At 43.3% G+C, this 20,327-nt stretch overlaps 1 long non-coding RNA gene across 3 annotated transcripts; it reads left to right on the forward strand.

The window, feature by feature from the left end:
- Positions 1–869: 869 nt before the first annotated feature.
- On the forward strand, positions 870–19,686 carry LOC123386417. Of its 3 annotated transcripts, none has more exons than XR_006600235.1 (11): positions 870–1,149; positions 1,824–1,937; positions 6,452–6,544; positions 6,992–7,494; positions 7,708–7,776; positions 8,000–8,247; positions 8,358–8,510; positions 10,591–10,884; positions 13,112–13,228; positions 13,312–13,366; positions 17,107–19,686. It is a non-coding gene; the product is annotated as an uncharacterized LOC123386417 (long non-coding RNA). The 3 variants fall into 3 exon arrangements; XR_006600236.1 differs by lacking the exon at positions 17,107–19,686 and adding an exon at positions 13,748–14,487; XR_006600234.1 differs by lacking the exon at positions 17,107–19,686 and adding an exon at positions 13,827–14,487.
- Positions 19,687–20,327: the final 641 nt, after the last annotated feature.

Here is a 20,327-nt window from a genome sequence, read left to right on the forward strand (position 1 = left end):
GCAATACTTTTCTTGAGCAGGGTTACTTAGCTCTGTCATGTTGCAAGGCCGATGCCTGCTTATCAGAAAAAACTCAGCAAAAGCGAGTGAAACCTTGTGAGAACAGGCCAGCTGAAGTTTCACTGTTAATGGAAAACCTACAGTGACCTCTTAAATTTTAGAAAGACGAAATGTGTAATGGCTTTCCGCATGTGCTGTTCTACACAATCACTTTGGTAAACACTTCAGAACCAGCTGATGTAATTGGAGAGTCGTTCATTTGATCAACAAACACTAACTGGAAACTTTTCTGTCCCTGTGTTGGAGGGGACCATGAAGCTCTTGCTTAGGGACTGTGGACTGAAATTAATGTAAACGATTAAAATTAGGTACTGTTACCGGATATTTTACAAATGTCTGTTGGAATCTTCAGTGAAACACTAAATTCGTGCCACGATCCTGACACTCTGAGAGACTTGGCCCGTTTTAAGATTATGTTCTGTGTATTTAGTCTGGATTCATCCTTACTAAAAAATCTCTCTCCACAAAGTGAGTAAAGTGTTACTAAGGACTTAGAAATAGCTGAGTAAAGGACTTTCAAGTTAGACTACATGTTAACGCATAAACTAATGTTTATTCGGTATTACCAAGCAGAAACATAGAGCTTAATAGCTCTCACAAGGGGCACCTGGGTGGCTCAGTCAGTTGAGCGTTTGACTGATCTCACAGCTCGTGAGTTCGAGCCCCGCATCGGGCTCTGTGCTGACAGCTCGGATCCTGGAGCCTGCTTCGGATTCTGTGTCTCCCTCCCTCTCTGCCCCTCCCCAGCTCATGCTCTGTCTCTCTCTCTCAAAAATATTCAAAAAACATTTTAAAAATAGTGCTCACAAAATCTGAATTTGCTATCCAGAATTAGAAATATTTCTAAAGATGATAGTTGCATGATATATTTTATATTAGCATTGGAATATTTGAGAGAGCCTTCTTCAGTGGACTCCTGGTTCTTAGTCACAGAAAGGACTGAGTAATGTTACCTAACTTGCATTAAATATGAATGTCACTTCAAAATATTTTCATTTATGATTCCAGTGTAGTTAACCTACCATGTTCTATTTCACGTGTACGACACAGTGATCTAACAATGCTGTACATTTCTCCGTGCTCATCAAGGTAAGTGCCCTCCTTCATCCCCATCATTTACTGCCCCCATCCCCCACTCGCCTCCCCTCTGGTGACTGTCAGTGTGTTCTCTAGAGTTGAATCTGTTTCTTGGTTTGTCTTTTTTTTTTCATTTAATTCCACATAAGTGAAATGATACGGTATTTGTCTTTCTCTGACTTATTTCACTTCCTGTTATACCCTCTAGATCCATCCATGTCATTACAAAAGGAAATATTTCATTCTTTGTAATGGGCGAATAATCCATTATGTGTGTGTATATATCTTCTGTATCTGTTCATCTATTGATGGATACTTAGACTGTTTCCATGACTTGGTTCATTGCAAATAATGCAATGAACATACGGGCACATGTATCCCTTTGAATTAGTGTTTTTGTATCTTTAAAAATTATTTAATGTTTGTTATTTTTGAGAGAAACAGATCATGCGCAGAGGAAGGGCAGAGGGAGGGGGAGACACAGAATCTGAAGCAGGCTCCAGGCTCTGAGCTGTTAACACAGAGCCTGACACGGGGCTCGAACTTGCAGACTGTGAGATCATGACTTGAGCTGAAGATGAACGCTTAACTGACTGAGCCACCCAGGTGCCCCAGTGTTTCTGTGTTTTGAGGATAAATATGCAGCACAATTACTGGGTCCATTGGTATTTCTATTCTTTTTGCAGAGCCTCCATATAGGCTGCCTCAGTCTCCATTGCCACCTGCAGTGCAAGAGGGTTCCCTCTCTGCCCTCACCAACACTTACCGTTTTGTATTTTAACCATTCGAACAGGTGTGAGGTGAGACCTCATTGTGGTTTTGATTTTCATTTCCCTGGTGAGTGATGTGGAGTATCTTTTCACGTGTCTGTTGCCCATCTGAACGTTGTCTTTGGAGAAATGTCTATTCAGGTCCTCTGCACGTAAGTTCTTTATCACTCTTGGATGCTAACCCTTTATTGGTTATGTTGTTTACAAATACCTTCTTCCATTCGGTGGGTTGTCTTCTAATTTTGTTGATTGTTTCCTTTGCTGTGCAGAATGCTTTTGTTTTGGTGTGGTCCCAATAGTTTTTGCTTTTGTTTCCTTTGCCTCAGGAGACCTCTAGAAAGATGCATCAGAGAAATTACTGCCTATAGTGCTCTCTTCCAGGATTTTTATTATCTCAGGTCTTACATTTAGGTTCCAAATCCATTTTCAGTCTGGGCATGGTGTAAGAAAGTGGTTCAGTTTCATTCTGCATGTGGCTGTTCAGTGTTCCCAGCATGGACATCCTTGTCTTGTTCCTGATCTTAGGGGAAGAGCGAATTTTTTTTCGTCAATGAGTATTTATGTTCACTGTGGATTTCTCATGGATCTCCTTTATTATGTTGAGGTATTTTTCCCCTAAATCTACTTTGTTGAGGGTTTTTATCACAAACAGATGCTGCGTCTTGTCAAATGCATTTTCTCTGTCGAGATGATAGTATGACTTTTGTCCTTCATTTTCTTGATTTGGCGTGTGACGTTGATTTGTGAACCATCCTTGCATCCTGGGAATAAAGCCCACGATTGTGTTGGATGATTTTGTGGATCTTTGCTCATCAGGGATATTGGCATGTAGTTTTCTTGTGTGGTGTCTTTGGTTTTGGTATTGGGGTGATGCTGGCCTCATAGAATGTACTTGGAAGCTTGCTTTCCTCTTTTTTTGGACTAGTTTGAGGAGGATGGGTATGGACTATTCTTTCAATGTCTGGTAGTTTTTTTGTTTTCTGATTCAACTTTGTTTATAATCAATTGGTCTATTCAGATTTTCTATTAACTCCTGGTTCAGTATTGGAAGATTGCATGTTTCTAGTAGCTTGCCTGTTTCTTCTAGATTGCCGAGTTTGTTAGCATATTATTTTTCATATTGTTCTCTTATCCTTTGTATTTCTGTGGTGTCAGTGGTTACTTCTCATTTCTGATTTTATTTGGGTCCTTTCTCTTTTTTGCTGAGTCTGGCTAAGAGTTTGTCAATCTAATCTTTTCAAAGGGTCAATTCTTGGTTTCATCAACTTATTTTCTATTTTTTCAGTCACTACATCATGTATTTCTGCCCTTTATTTCCTTCTACTCACATTAGGCTTTGTTCTTTTTTCTAGATCCTTTTTAGGCATAAGGTTAGTTTTTTCTGGTTTCTTGATGTAGGACTATATTGCTATATCCTTTCCTCTTAGAAATGCTTTCACTCTGTCCCAAAGATTTTGGACCTCTGTGTTTTCATTTGTCTCCATGTACTTTTTATTTTAATTTTTTCATGTTTATTTTTCAGAGAAAGAGCATGCACACATGTGAGCAGGGAAGGGCAGAGAGAGAGGGAGGGAGGGAGACACAAAATCTGAAGCAAGTTCCAGGCTCTGAGCTGTCAGCACAGAGCCCAATGCAGGGCTAGAACTCATGAAGTGTGAGATCATGACCTGAGCCGAAGTCGGACACTCAACTGAGTCACCCTGGTGCTGCTCCATGTGTTTTCTGATTTTTTTTCTTTGATTGCTTAATTTGACCTATTGGCTATTTAGTATCCTAAGGTTTAATCTCCATGTGGTGTGTATTCTAGTTTTTTTATCTTGTGATTTCTAGTTTCATACAGTTGTAGTTGGAGAAGATGCATAGTATGATTTTGATTTTCTTAAATTTGAGACTTGTTTTATGGCCTGATATATGCTCTATTCAGGAGAATGTTCCATGTGCAATTGAAAAGAATGTGTATGCTGTTTTTTGATGGAATGTATATATGTGCTGTCCATTTGGCCCAATGTGTCATTCAAAGTCATTACCTTATCGATTTCTTGTTGGGATGAAGTCCCCTATTGTATTACTATTGATTACTTTCTTATTAGCTGCTTTATGTATTCAGGTGCTACCATGCTAGGTGCATAAATATTTAAAATTCTATCTTGTTGGATTGTTCCCTTTATATGGTGTCCTTCCTCCTTTCTTGTTACTGTCTTTGTTTTAAAGTATATTTTATGTCTGCAAGGAGTCTCCGGTAGGCAGCATATAGGTTGTTTTATTTAATCCATTCAGTTACACTGTGTCTTTTGATTGAAGCTTTTGGTTCATTTTGGTTACATTCAACTTAATTGATAGGTGTGTACTTACTATTGTGTGATTTCTTGTTTTGTGATTGTTTTTGTGGTTCCTGTCTGTGCCTTCCATTCCTGCCCTTGTTCAGTTTGCTGTCTTGTTTAACCGATGTAGGAGGATTCCTTACTGTTTTTTTGTTTTTTTTTTGTTTTTTATCAGTGGTTTTTGGTTTGTGGGTATCCCTAAGCTTGTATATTCTATACATATAGTTGTCTATATGAAGTTGATGGTTGCTTCAGTTTGAACCTATTTTGGCCCCACCGTGTTTTAGGCAGATGGTGTCCTATTCATCATCATTTTATTTTGTGAATCCCTTGACTGATGTTTATAGATAAACTTTAATGCTTTTGTGCTTCATACTTAATCTGGTTATTGCCTTTCTCTTTCCACTCAGCATCCTTTTAACATTTCCTATAGGGCTGGTTTAGTTCTGGTGAATTTCTTTCTGGTTAGAGTGTTCTTGATTGCAGGGTTTTGTTTCTTTGAGAACTTTGAGTATGTCATGCCCCTCCCTTCTAGCCTGCAGTTTCTGCTGAAAAAACAGCTGATAGCCTTATGGGGTTTCCCTTGTATGTAACAGTTTTTCTTTGCTTAAAAATGATCACTGTTTTGCCAATTTAATTATGTGTCTTTGTGTGGACTTCGTTGGGTTGATTTTTATTGGGGGCGCTCTGTACCTCCTAGATCTAGATTTGTTTCCTTCCCCAGATTCAGTAAATTTTCAACTATTTTTTTCCCCTTCTCTTGGGATTTCTATAATACAAGTGCTATTTTGCTTAATGGAGTCATTGGGTTCTCTAAATCTGTTTCCATTTTTTTCCCCCTCTCCTGTTCAGCTTAATTGCCTTCCATTACTCTCCTCCAGGTTGCTGATCCCTTTTTCTGTTTCTTGTAGTCTATCTATTGCCTCTAGTGGATTTTTACTTTCATTTATTGAGTTCTTGGTCTCTAGTTCTTTTGTTTTCTTTCTCTTTGTTGAGGGTCCCACTGATGTCCTCCAATCTTAAGTCCAGGAAGTGTCTTTGACCATTACTTTAAGTTCTCTATCACTCGTATTACTTTACCTCTATTTTGTGTTGCTATTTCTATGATCTTTGTCCTTTCCTTTCACTTGGGACATATTCCTCTGTGTCTTCATTTTGTCTCACTCTGTGTCTGTTTCTGTGTGTTAGGTAAGTCAGTTCTGGCCCCTGTTCTTGAAAGTAGCATCATTCTGAAGGTGAGGTCCTGTCCTGCCCTGGAGTGTGGTCTCCCCTGTTCACCAAAACCTGGCTTTTCAGGAGGGTCTTGTGTGTGTGTGTGTCCTACTCTTTTAGCTGAGCTTTGGCTGAGTGGACTTTTCCTGGAGTCTGGTCCTCTACAAGGGCTCCCTTTGCCTGTTACGGGGAGGGTTTGGTCCTTGCATGCGGGGGCCAGCCTGGGGATGCATTGGGCTTGAGCAGAGTCTGACCAGGTGTCTGCCACAGCTGCGGCGTGTTTTCCTTGTTCTCCAGAGAGGCTTTTGTCGGTGGGTGCAGCCTGCTGTCACACCAGATGTCTGCCCCCAGCCCCCTGCTGGGGCTGCAGTTGGACTGGTGTGTGTGGTTCTCTTCCCCTCTCCCCAAGGCCTGGGTCCCTGTGGAGTGGTGTTGGCCCCTGTCGAGGCTGCCTGCGCACTGCCGTGCTTGCGGCGTGACTTTGGATGGACTCCTGCCGAGGTCACGTTGGAGGGGGCGGGTCCACAGGACATCACAAGGGCAGAGTGCATGGTGCTGGCAAGATTTGTGCAGGTCTGTTGGGGGATGGGGGGGTGTGCTGGAGCTGCTTGAGGAAGCTCTGCAGTGCTCGGGGGAGTGTGTCCGTGGTGCGGAGGATGGAGGCAGACCGTCTTCAGGGTCTGTGAAGTGTCCACTGCCAGAGGGGACTGAGGCAGGCTGCTTTGGGAAAGGGGGTGGGTCCACAGAAGAGAACAAGGTCTGGGTGGGCAGTGTTAGCAAGGTTTCACATTGTGCTGGTTCCTGCAGGTGTGGGTGTATCCAGGTGGGAGTGGGGGTGGGGAATAGTGCCAGCCAGCCCTCTTCTTGGAAGAGTCTCCCAAAGATTCCTGCCCCTCCAGCCCACGATCTGAGATTAGTAAACCGCTATCCCTCCTGTAGACCCCAGGCATTTTTTCAAACTGCTGCTTCTATGCCGCGTCTCAGTAGGGCTCTTTGTTCTGTCTTTTTAAGGGCGCGGACTCCGTTTCCTCTCACCGCCTGGCTCTGCCTGAGCTGAGCCTGCTGACTTTTAAAATTCTACTGATGGTGTTAATTCCACTGATGGTGAGAACCCCTGAAGTTAAGCCCCCTCTGCTTTTCAAAGCCTAATGTTATGGGGATTCCTCTTCCCGGTGCGGATCCTGGTGCCTGGGGTGGGGTCTGGTCCTCTCCCATCACCCCTCCCTGTGCCTGCACAGCCCCTCCCACACACTGTCCCGTGGTTCCATGTAGCTGCCTACCGTGTCTCTGCCCTTCCTGCCCTCTTCTCCACATGCAGCTGTGGGCAGTTCTCCCATCTTCAGTCATTTCCCGGGTTATTTACACTGATGTGTTCTCTAGGTATATCCATGGGACAGGCAAGCTTAGGGTCCTACTCTGCCTTTTTTCCCCCAGAAGCCCAAAATATTTTTCAGAAATCCCCAAATCCCTTTTTTAAGTTCTTTTCTAGCTGTTCACTTGGGATTGAATACAATCCTATATAATCTTGTATATTGACCCACTGTTGATCAGGACTGTCTCCAGTCTCCAGAAATATTCAGTGCAGAAAGGGCACATCCTTGATTCTGAGTTTCCATACTCTTGTGCTGTGCAACCCAATCTGGACTCCTTCCCAGAGCAAGGAGAGGGTTTTGTTGTGGGATATTGAGACCAGCTGCCGTGTGGGAGCATGAATTACCTGTGAAGAGCTTCCAGAAGGACTCGGACTGCGGGTCTGAACAAGAGATCCCTCCCAGTGGATTTGTAAAAGCTTTAATGGCTTTCCTAAAGTCAGACTGTTTCTTGAGGCTGTGCCATCCTTCAGCGAATGCCCGGGATGGGTGAGATGTTACATAAAAGGATTCACGTTACACTGAGAGGATTGTGATCAGACCTTCAGAAAACCACCTGTGTTCCTGGGACGGCAGACCGGATGCTACCTGTGGCACATCTGTGGGCAAAAGTGTCCTGTGTCCTGTGACCAGTTGAGACTGGCTCTGGGAAAAATACTGTTTTTCATCTCACCAAACCTCAAGGTGATAAAAAATGTGTTTTCTCCTATATTCTGCTTTACTCTTCATGGCTGGGCAATTTTTCCATTTTAATTATGGCTTCAGTATCAAGTGTGGGAGATGTCTTTGTCGGAAAGCAGCGACCCTTTATTAACATCACATTGAGAATGCAGAGAAAGCCAAGGCCTATACTAATTAGGGACACACTCTGAAGCTATCTTTTTTCTCTATTTTCAGGAGCAATAAAGAACGATTTCAGAACCACATGTGTGGGAGTGTGTGGACGCTGGGCCACGTTTGTCGCATGTTAGTGTGTTTTCTCTACTGAAAATTCTAATTTCCTCCTGAATAAACCATTAAGGAGACTTGGTTTGGGGATTTTGAGAGTTATAAACACTTAACTAAGATTAAAAATGTATTTTCTTAGTATTATACAAATATCCATCTTTGACTTCATGCTGGATTTAAAAAAATACAAAGTGGGGCACCTGAGTGGCCCAGTTGGTTAAGCATCTGACTTTGGTTTCAGCTCAGGTCCTGATCTCACACTTCACGAGTTTGAGCCCTGCATTGGTGTCTGTGCTGACAGCTCGGAGCCTGCTTAGGATTCTCTTTCCCTCAGCCACTCCCCCTTTCTCTCTCAAAAAAAAAATGCAAAGTGAGTTTTAATCCATAAAAATATTGGATGAAAACTTTTCGGATTGGAAATCACAAGACCTTTAAAAGGCAGCATGGGATTAATTGGTCTAAAGCTGGCAGGAATGTAAGGACCTTAAGGTATCTTCAACTTTTTTTTTTTTTTTTTTTTTTGCTATGAAAATCAACTTACCTGCTCTAAATACATGCTCTTGAGTGTGCTTTTCTCTTTATTCTTTTTTTCATTTCAGAGTGAGTTCAGGGCACAGGAGGAGAGAATCCCAGCAGGCTCTGTGCTTAGTGCAGAGACTGACATGACCCTGGGATCATGACAGATATCAAGAGTTGGAAGTTCAGCCAGCTGAGCCACCCAAGCATCCCTGGATTTTCTGCTTAAATCTAAGGTATAATGGGGCATGGTTATTTAACATACGGTGTTTATTTTACACATTTTATTTAAACGTTATTTTTAAACTTTAGCAGACTCTCAATGGTCCTTCCCAGGAGTGAGAGCCTGTACGTAGATGTTGATCATGTCACATGCTATCAGAGATGAGCAAACTTTTTCAGAAAACGGGCCACATGGGAAATGGTCTGGGCTTTGCAGGACTTTGCCAACCCTTGTTCTGTAGCCTTGGCTTTCAAATAACTGTATGTCTTCTGTTTTAAAACCTTCCCAGGTTTTCTTAAAGGGTGGGTCTGATTCTTAGCATTATAACTGGAAGGGGGTTCCTTTAAGAAAAATCATATTGTGAAATTATTTAGGAAGGGCAGTACATTTGGGATCCAGCATGTGAGATCACACTGAACACCAAACAACACGAAGTGACGAAGTCCTTGTGTTCACGGACATCTTGAGCCCACTTCCCCTGTGTGTGCTGCTGTCTGGACTAGCTTCTCCATTCACGGGATTTTCTACACAGGGAGTTAGAAGCTTGGTCTTAAAACCATTGATAGAAATTTTTTGAAATGTCAGATCATTTAAATGTTGGTATTGTCCAGGAGGTGTCTGGGTGGCTCAGTCGGTTGAGCGTCTGACTTCGGCTCAGGTCATGATCTCACAGTTCAGTGGTTCAAGCCCCACATTGGGCTCTGTGCTGACAGCTCAGAGCCTGGAGCCTGCTTCAGATTCTGTCTCTCTCTCACAAAAATGAGCATTAAATTTTTAAAATGTTGGTAATGTCCTACAAGTATTTCTGGACTGTTACTTGGGCGGGGGGGGGGGGGAGCCTGTCAAGTATGCATTTTACGAGCTATAGGATTTGAGCATGATTTCTGTGAGCTGGCTTCTGCCTCGCTGCATTGCAAACCCTGTTTCTCTGTGTGCGTGTGTGCTCGCTCACTCTGGCCTGGGCCGCAGGATCACCACCTTTTGCTCACCCCCTCCCCCTGCTCCAGCCCTACACACACACTCCAGGTCTGGCCCCGTAGAACCACGGGAAAAAATGGGGCAGTGAGTGATCTAGAAGCTGTCCCTAGCTTCTAACCGGATTGCGATGTGAGGACTTTTCTCACAAAGCCACGTCCCCCTGAACCTGAAGTTCCCTAGCCGAGTCCCCACAGCCCCCATTGGGAAATGGCACAGGAGAGGCTTTGCTCAGACCGGCGGCCAGCCCTCTGACCGAGCAAGGGGCACTGGCAGGAGGAGAGAGAATATTTCGCCTTAGCAAACCTCACAGAGTACCTGGTCAAGTGTGTCCTTTGACAGGGCCTCTGCCAAGGCCTTGCAAGTGACGGATGTTCTAGAAAATTCCCCGTGGTTTAAACTTTGTGACCTTGATGGTATAGTCCCCCTCAGACTTCCTTGAGAACGGAGACCTGTGCTCCAGCCCAGACTTCCCGAACGCGGGTTTGTGGGCAGTGGTTACAGGCCCTGTGCCGGGCCCCTAAAATGGCCTGGAGACGCCGTGTAGCTGTCAGAACAGAGCTCTCCTGGCAGTCCCTCTCAGACTCTCCTGGTCTCTGCTTTTTATGACCAGGATCGAAGTATTCTTGGCATGGGAGAGGTCTCTAATTCTAGGTGATTATTCAAGAAGGATAATTAGAATCCCCCCCCCCCCGTTTGAATCAAAATGAAGTATCACGTGTGGATGGGGAGGGCATGTGCTGGTATTTCAGTGGGCTTACTAATGTGCTGGGTCATTTATAATGCCTATATGTTTATGCTGGCATTTTAGTAATTTCAGATCATGGTTTGGAGCCTCAAAAGATTTAGCTCCTTTGAATAATAAAAATGAGCACATACAGTTGTTCACTGGGGGTGTGGGAGGCTGATCCCCATAAGCTAGAGGCGTGCTTGGTGTGAGGGGCTTGGCGAGGTTGAACGAACAGGAGTGGTTTTGAGTCTCTGCCTCTGCAGTAACTATAACCACCCCTGTTCGTGAGTGGATGAGGCTCAAATGAAAGGCAAGTTGCTAATTTTGATGCAAAAAATCTCCAGATTTGAACTGGTCCCCAGTCCCCTCCTCAACCATCTTGTTTCAGAGAGGAGCGCAAAAACGTTTCCTCCTGGTGCTGCATCGTTTCTTGAGGTCCTGGAACCAGTGTTGACGCGGCTGATTTTACTTGGCCGTCAAGGACAGCCTTGTCCCCTTCGTGGAGTGTGAGTAGTCCGAGTGGTCTCCCAAACGCCCCACAGGCGCTAACTTCTCGTTGCGGTGCAGCAAGAGAGCCATAATCATCCTCTGGCTCACAGATGAGGACACTGAGGTACAGCATGGTTAAATACTTCACAAGGCCATCCGGCTAGACTATGAGGATGCTCGCACTTCCATCCAGGTGAGTTTGATGTTCCTGTGTATCCTGTCAAATGCCTGTGCACACGGACGCAAACAGGAGGGAGCTCCATATCCCGCAGTTACATAAGACCATCTTTGACCCTTGGTTGCTCAAACCATCTGTAACCACAGTATCCGGAAATCTGAGCTGTCAAGGCCTCGGCATTTTCCTACTTGTTCAGCTTTTTTCCATATGGTGGCAGCTTGTCCTTTAAAAACCCATCTTGGCTATTAACTACGTCCGTGGGGAAATTTCTTCTGGCTGAACATCCATTAACTTCATTGCTAACGCATGTGGGCGAGAGACTCTAATTCATAAGCCGGTAGGGAGAGTTACATTAATGTATAGATGTTCCTGAACAGGGACCTGTCTGGTGGCCAGGCCAGTATTTGGTGGCTCTTCTTAGTATTCATCTGGTGCATTCCCTTCAATTATCCCAGAGTTAAGTTTGTGATTCTCAAGTTGTCACGGGGTGATTTCCAAATGCCCCGTCACTTTCAGATGGCTTCCCAGTCACTTGTGAGTAGCACTTTGACTTTTAATCTCTCTCGATGCTTTTTGACCCGGACTGTGTGTGTTTTCTCACCATAAATCATCTCCATCTCTAAGGGAAGCCTCCCTCAGTCAAGGTCTCATTGCGTTTTTGCTTCCCCAAGGCTCCTCCAATTGCCTGGGATTAGAGTGAGAATCGCCTGAGACCATGCAGATAGTTCGATAAACTGCTTAAAAAACAAAAAAAAAACCAGCCACCCTGCTTGCCCTGTCTGCTCCCCGGCCTTCATCTCTGCACTTGATGCCCGGATCAATATGGGCATCGTGGTAATTAAAGGCTCGCAGGTCTGAAGTTCTGGTCTTCTGGCGGGCTCCCCTTATCTGCAGAAACACTGCCTTGCACATCTGCTCCCACCGTCCTTGACTTCCTCAGCCACAATCAACGATCCCGTTGCTGGTTTTTGTTCCAGATCGACTATGTCAGGTGTACTATTGGAAGGCTCTTTGCTCCTACAATCATTACCACGGCCCACCCTAGTAATACTGGACGGCACCGGCTGCTTTGTGTTCTTATCCTAGTACTAAACCGAATTCCCTTCGACTCCTCGTAAATCTCTTCCGGAGGAATAAATGCATTCCTGTTGAATTATGTTTACCTATCTGTTAGCTTTCTGACAGAGTGACTCTGGAAAATCCCCTTAAGTTTCAGAAGCTTCTGCTTTGGCTCTACCTTTGTGATGATCAATATCTCCACTAAAAATGAAAAATTCAGCCAAGCATAGGCACGACTGCAAATATATGAATATGTGATATTACACATATCCCAAAGCATTATAAAAATTGCCTTACTTTACATCTGGTGGCAAAAGCCAACTCTGTAGTTATATTTAGGTATTGAGGAGATCTTTGATTTGTGAGGCCCGGTGAGAAGCTGAAAAATACTTCAGACATATTTCCTCTGACATCTCCACTCACGGAGGCTGGAAGGTTTGCTATAAATTATGCAGGATGTCAGTAAGATCGGACTTAATCTTCTAAAAGCCCAGATTGTTTCTACATCACTACGAGTCCACAGGCAGGATCAATGGGGGAGAGGAAATGAAGGAGAACATGGAGAGAAGCAATGAAAAGGAAACATGGTTTTAGTCAAGACTATCATGTGACTTGACAAAAGTAACAACATGGCCAACGATTGCCCCATCACTGACCGCCACCAACCACCACCCACGCACCACTAGCATCCGAACGGGTCTCTGCTCCCTGCCACCAACCACCCTCCCCGCCACCAACCACCCTCCCCGTAGGAGTTAATGGAAAATGGTGCTGGTCAGGAGGGAGTCCTGGGTGGTAGGAATTCAGACAGGTGGTTGAGGGAAGGTCCTGATGCCGATAAAGAGAATAAAAACCAAATTTGGATGTTCATGCCAAGGGGCTCATGAGGGGAGATCTGAAGGTTATGTATCTCAAAACCAAAATATTAGAAGCAAGCAGCCTGATGGAAAAATTATAACCATGGTTAAAAACACCTGAGAAATAGAGGTCACCTGTTTGTTAGGACGCAGCCCCAAACTAGAATCCTGGTGTATCTGTAAAGGTACCGTGGCCAACTGGTGATATTTAAGATCCAGCAATGTCAGACGGATCCTCCGACCTTCACAAAGTCACACAAAAAGCAAAGTCCCTGTGGAGATTCAGAAGGCCCTGTGACAAAATCAAAAGTCTTTTCATCACACAGGTGGCCATGGCTTATTCCCTGCCCCCACCCGATAGAAATTTCCTGTACTCAACCACGAGTTAAAACCTGCTGCTTCGGGTGACTGTAAATTTTCCACTTCTATCTTCAACTTCTCAGGTAATTGTACATAATAGTGAGGGGGGGAGGAGAGAAGAAAAAAATCAATAGGAGATTATATAATTGTATTTCTTATCTTCCAGTGCTGAAGCTATCCATAGAAAATCTAGTTGTCAGAAGACCTCCAACCTTGACAAGGTTAGTCTGGATTTACAGTCGAGTAGTTTGATTTTTAAAGTATTATGATGATGATGATCATTATGGAGCTGTAGCATGTACCTTCTAATTTGGTTGTCAGGGGAGACAGGGAGTGGTAATTAAGGCTAAAAGACGGAGAATGAGAGCCTTATTAAAGGGTATATGGAAGATGGGAATTTGATCTGAGAATTAGGCAGTGATGAGCCTGCGGCTGCAGCTGTGGTGTTCTTGAGTGACAGAGGGACCGAGCAGGCAATTAGAACGACAGGCGTCTGCCTAATCTGTACAATCCCGAACTCCATCACATCCATTTAAATTAATTTTTATGAAGCCTGCACGTTTATAGCCTCACCAAATTGGAAATTTGTTTATTGTCCACAGCAAGTAATTTTAGGGGAGCAAACAGCACCGAGAGCAATCCTGTCTTGCTTGTCTTTTTAACTTGTAAAATTAATAATAGGAAATGAATCCGGAGGCTGCCGCCTTTATGAAGGGCTGATTGATCCTTGGCAGCCGGGCACCATCATGATCATGGGAAGGTCAAAGGGAGGCATGTAAAAGTCACTGCTGATTGAGTCCCTGCGTGGAGTGAAGGATTTGGGAGCGGGAGGGGGGGCTCGTGTTGTTGGGTGCTATAACTGAGAAATCCGTCTTCCCTGCGTTGCTGAAACTGAAATTTTCAGGAACGGATTTTAAACAACTTCGGACATAGTTATTTCAAGATGTCTGTTCGGCCGAGATAGCAATAGTTCATTACCATGCACGCTGAAAACCTATTTTAAGAAGTACTTTGCCACACAAAGATTAATTTACCACATCGCATTTTTTTCTTCCCAGTAATGCTAATATAAATAATTGTTGTACCTTAAATTGGCATTATATTTCGATAGCCTAGTTTTTAACATACAAAGAATTGAGCAGAAGCATTGAGAAACAGGGAAATGGACAGAAAACGGGAATCTTTGGGAGCAGAGCTCTCCATTTAAATCCCATTTATTGTTCTGATGGAGTGTGGTAGCTGAGGGTGCCTGCTTCACAATTAAGTTTCAAAAATCATCAAATTTTTGTTTGACTCAGGACAGAATCTGAAAACTCGCCCTAATTAAAAGTGTTCTTATTACCAACTGCTATTTTCTTGTCGGGTTATCTAGTGGGCCTCTGTGTAGAAAAAGTGATCCTATCACATCACATAGATAGGTGATAGGTATGCAGTTTTCATGAGCCCTCCTAGTGAAGGGGGTATTGATGTCACCATCCTACAAAATAGTCAATAGATAATACCTATAGATAATGAAATAAATAAAATTCAGGATTAATATAAAAAGTTGAAAATACCGGAAAATGGGGCGCCTGGGTGGTGCAGTCGGTTAAGCATCCGACTTCAGCCAGGTCACGATCTCGCAGTCCGTGAGTTCGAGCCCCGTGTCAGGCTCTGGGCTGATGGCTCAGAGCCTGGAGCCTGTTTCTGATTCTGTGTGTCTCCCTGTCTCTCTGCCCCTCCCCCGTTCATGCGCTGTCTCTCTCTGTCCCAAAAATAAACGTTGAAAAAAAATATATATACTGGAAAGTAACATACCTCTAATTTAGAGAGGAATCTACAGAAAGGAAAAGTTAATTGAATCCTGAAAATGTAGGGATGCTATTTACAGTGTTTGATGTTAAACAACATAAAACTTGTATTTAGGGACATGATTTAAAGCCAGAAATAATGGATTTGAGTATTTATCACTGGGAATACAAAAGAGGAAATAAGGATCCTTCAGAGAGATGGTTTTCATTTTTTATAGGTATTTTTATTTTATGTATACAGATCATGTGTTTATAAGCTTCTAATCACTGTCAATTGACTCCAGATGAGATATCCCCCCCCCCCAAAAAAAAATCACTATGGTGTCTTTTACTCTTCATTTTTAGTGTGATGATGAATAAGCTCAACGGTCCATTTCACTTCCCTCCTCTGTACAAAACTCGGGTGGCTATAGCTAATGTGTCTGTATGTTACGTTTTGTGCTTGTTACGGAGTGAACATGCATGTCATTCTCAGTGCCTTGCTGTGGTTCAGTCCTCCATGCAGTGTTGGAGGAAGGCACCATCATTTCCTGTTGCATTACCACTCGGGGCATGCAGTCATGGGCCACCCATGTGCCACCACCATTGAGTGGGTGCTATGTACCTTAACGCCCAGGATGCAGGACTGCTCAGAGGTGCATCTGACAGAACTCCCTCCCCCTCCAGGACCACCAGACTTTCAAGGGTTTTCTGTAGGCCTCCTAGGGGTTCTGTATCTGTTCAGAACAAATACTGCACGCTTGTTGTGCTAAGGCTTAATTGCAGGCTGCTTACCAACCATTGGTGGGGCAGTTGATCAAATCAATTGAAAGAGGCCTGTCAACGTGATGGGGAAAATTTGGTGTTGGAAAGGTTGTTTGTGGTGTCTTGTTTTTGAGTGTTTTGTTCACAAGCTACAACTCAACGTGCCTTTAACAGGGGAAGGGAGCACAGACCTGTAAGACTGAATGTAGTCTAAACTCTGATATTTAGGGGGCACATGGTAGGGCTCAGTTAAGTATCTGATTCATCATTTAGGCTCAGGGCATGATCTGGTTCATGGGTTCAAGCCCCATGTCTGGCTCTGTACTGATGGTGTGGAGCCTGCTTTGGGTTCTATCTCCCTCTCTGCCCTCCCCCAGCTTGCTTGCTCTCTCAAAAAATTTAAGAAGTATAAAAAAAATAAAACTATGCTAATTTTCTAACCTGCAACGAGTAATAGTCCATTATATATATAAACCACATCTTCTTTATCCCCTCATATGTTGATGGGCATTTGGGCTCTTTCCATAATTTGGCTGTTGATGGTGCTGCTATAACCATTGGGTACATGTTTCCCTTTGAATCAACATTTCTGTATCCCTTGGATAAATGCCTAGTAGTGCAATTGCTGGGTCGTAGGATAGTTCTATTTTTAATTTTTTTAGGAACCTGCACACTGTTTTCCAGAGCGGCTGCACCAGTTCACATTCCCAGCAACAGTGAAGAGGGGTCTCTTTTCTGTGTGTCCTCACTAACACCTGTTGTTGCCTGAGTTGTTTAGACCTGATGGGTGTGAGGTGGTATCTGATGGTGGTTTTTATTTGTATTTTCTTGATGATGAGTGATGTTGAGCATCTTTTCACGTCTATTAGCCATCTGGAAGAAGTATCTATTCATGTCTTCTGCCCATTTCTTCACTGGATTATTTGGGTTTTTTTGGGTGTTGGGTTTGGTAAGTTCTTTATAGATTTTGGTTACTAACCCTTTATATATGACATCTGCAAATATCTTCTCCCATTCCATCCATTGTCTTTTAGTTTTGTTGATTATCTTGCCTTTGCAGCAGTGTGGATGGAACTAGGGTGTATTATACTAAGCGAAATAAGTCCGAGAAAGACGTATCCTATGCTATCACTTATATGTGGAATTCGAGGAACACAACAGATGAACATAGGGGAAGGGAAGGAAAAACCAGATGAAAACGGGGGGAGACAAACCATAAGCGACTCTTACATACAGAGAACAAATTGAGGGTTGATGGGATGGGGGATGGGGAGGATGGGTTAAATGAGTGATGGGCACTAAGGAGGGGCACTTGCTGGGATGAGCACTGGGTGTCGTATGTAAGTGATGAATCACTAGATTCTACTTCCTGAAGCGAAGATGACACTGTATGGTAACTAACTTAAACTCTGATATTTACAAGACAGCGTATTGTTTGAAGTCTGCCGGGCTCCAGTCTGCGACCCTGGCAAAGCCTTAGCCGGTGTGTTCGCTTGTCTGTTATGTGAGCTGTCACCTGCCCTCCATCACACCACCTTCTGCTCATTCAACATGTCGGTGTTAACACCCATTCTGTGCTTAGAAAAGAAGGAAACCATGGCCGGCAAGGTGAGGTGTTGCTCATGGCTTCGTGGAACTTAAAATCTGGGGGGAGAAAGACCAAATGAGACCTCCATTTCCTAGAGCGTAGAAGAAATGTCATGACTATGTAGGCAATGTGTGTGTGCACCTGGGAGAGGTTTACATAGGACACTTGCACATGTGAATGTACAGCTTCCTATTTGTTGGTGGTAGACTGAATAACCAGTAACTCAGATTTGAAGACGACTTACAGACCCCTTCCTATTAACATGGATGTAAAATTCTTAATTCAGTGGTTACAAATTTGGTCTTGTAGCACATTTTAAAACGATATCTAGGAGAGAGGAGGATGGGATCATGCCTTAATACTACAAATCTTACAAATAAGTTAAATAGAAAAACATCACCTGAATCCATTTATAAAACACCTGAAAAAAATTCTAGAATTTCAAATATGTAGGAGTAACTAATCTAAAATCCTAAGAATTTTTAAAGCCACTTAATTCAACTGTTCCTAAAACTGTAGATTTAATTTCTTTGCCTTCTGGTGTAGATGCTCAAAATCTTACTGAAGAAAATGTATGCTAAAAGTCATTATGCAGATTTCTTCAAAAATCTTTTCAGGGATTTCTTTTTGAGGAAATATGGACACTATGCATTTTAGATCCTCCACACGTTTTCTAATTCTCATTTAAACTACATGTTTGTACAATTACGAAAGTAAAATTTCACTTGGGTGAGTATATATCTGAGTATGTGTGAAAACACACACCTTTGACTATCTCCCAGCAGCTACCTGCCTGTGTAAGATATTAAAACATGTTCTCTTATAATCCAGAAGAGCACACAGGTAATAAGACAGTAACGTTTACCTTGAACAAGGCGAACAGGAGTGGAGAAGGCACTTTACCTGGTGTTCTGTTTTGCCCACAATATAAATCAGAGCTGTGCTTCTAAAATCAGCTTCTGAGAACTATTCCCACAAGTCAGCAATAAACATAATGAAAAGATGCTTAAAATGAGAAATCCCACAATTCAACAGTTTAAAAGCACATTTACCAAAAAAAAAAAAAAAAAAAAAAAAAAAAAAAAGTCCTCTTTCACCAGATAAGGAGAAAACCATGGCTTGTGGTACCTAAACCCTTGCTCTTCAATCTGGGGCTCGTTGGAAGCGATCCATAGAGAACTTTCTGGCCAGCGTCTGTTACAGAGCATTGTGGTTTTACAGACATCAGTTGTATGACTTTGCCATTTGTCTTGTGACTGTAGGCGTGCTTTGAGGAGGAGGGTGTGAGAAAAACTTTTTCCTTTGTGTGTTGTTGGCTGCCCCCTGCTTCAAAACTAAAAGGACCTTGTTGGGAACTTCTGGCAAACTAGACAGGGTTCAGATCTCAGCACAGGAGTGAAAGCCATTCAAGATGTCCTGACTCCCACGTGAGACCTCCTCCATCCACTTCACCAAAGAGCAGTAGTGGATGAAAATATCTTCAGCCTGTCTATCTGATGCAACCCTCTCAGTATCTGAAATGTGTAGGGAACTCCTACAACACAAGAGACAACCAACTGTTCAATGGGCGAAGAACTCTTAAGGGCTTGAATAAACATGTTTTCCCCCAACGAAGATCTACAGTGGCCAACAAGTTCATGAAAGGATGTTGAACATCACTAATAAGGGAAAGGCAAATCAAAACCACAATGAGATGTCACCTCACACCTGTCAGGATGGCTGTTACAGATATTAAAAAGTCAGTGTGTGGAGAAAGGGGAACTTTCATGCACTGTTGGTGGGAATGCAAACTGGTGCAGCCAGTCTGGAGAACAGAATGGAGGTTTCTCACAAGATTAAAAGTAGAACTCCCCTATGACCCAGTTATTCTACTTGGAAGTATCTAAAGGGAATGAAATCCAGATCTTAAAGATCTCTATAGCCCGTGTTCGTTGCAGTGTTTTTCACGGTATCCAAGACATGGAAACAACCTAAGTGTCCATTGATGGATGAATGGATAGAGAACAATGTGTGTACACACGGTGGAATTCCAGCCATAAAAAAGGAAGCTAGCCATCTGTGACAGTGTGATGGAACTGGAGGACAGTACAACGGCTGAAATAAGTCACAGAACAAATGTTACCCGGTGGGACTTCTATGAGGAACCTGAACATCCAACTCAGAAGGTGCAATATGGTTTTTGCTGAGAACTTGGAGGAGGAATAGGGTTGGTCAGAGGTTCCAAAATTTGTTGTTCAAGATTAAGTCCTAGACAGCTACCATACAGCATGGTGATTATCAGTATACTATATCGTGTACTGGAAAATATGCTAAAACGTATGTTTTCCAAAGGATTTTTTTTTAATGAAACTTATTGTCCAATTGGTTTCCATACAACACCCAGTGCTCATCCCAACAGGTGCCCTCCTTCATGCCCATCATCCACCCCCCCCCCCATCAACCCCTCAGTTCTTAGTTTTTAAGAGTCTCTCATGGTTTGCCTCCTTCCCTCTCTGTAACTGTCCCACCCCCTCCCCCCCGGTCTTCTGTTAAGTTTCTCAGGATCCACATAAGAGTGAAAACATATGGTATCTTTCTCTGCCTCACTGATTTCACTTAGCATAACGCCCTCCAGTTCCATCCACATTGCTGTATATAAACCACATCATCTTTATCCATTCGTCAGTCGATGGACATTTAGGCTCTTTCTGTAATTTGGCTATTGTTGAAAGTGCTGCTATAAACATTGGGGTACAAGTGCCCCTGTGCATCAGTACTCCTGTAACCCTTGAGTAAACTACTAGCAGTGCTATTGCTGGGTCATAGGGTAGTTCTATTTTTAATGTTTTGAGGCACCTCCACACTTTTCCAGAGTGGGTGCACCGGTTTGCCTTCCCACCAACAGTGCAATGTCCTTGCCAGCATCTCTAGTCTCCCGATTTGTTCATTTTAGCCACTCTGACTGTCGTGAGGTGGTATCTCAGTGTGGTTTTGATTTGTATTTCCCTGATGAGTGACATTGAGCATCTTTTCATGTGTGTTGGCCATCTGGATGTCTTCAATAGGAAGTGTCTATTTGTG

This window comes from Felis catus, chromosome B4 (assembly GCF_018350175.1).
Source record: "Felis catus isolate Fca126 chromosome B4, F.catus_Fca126_mat1.0, whole genome shotgun sequence".
Lineage (NCBI taxonomy): Eukaryota > Metazoa > Chordata > Mammalia > Carnivora > Felidae > Felis > Felis catus.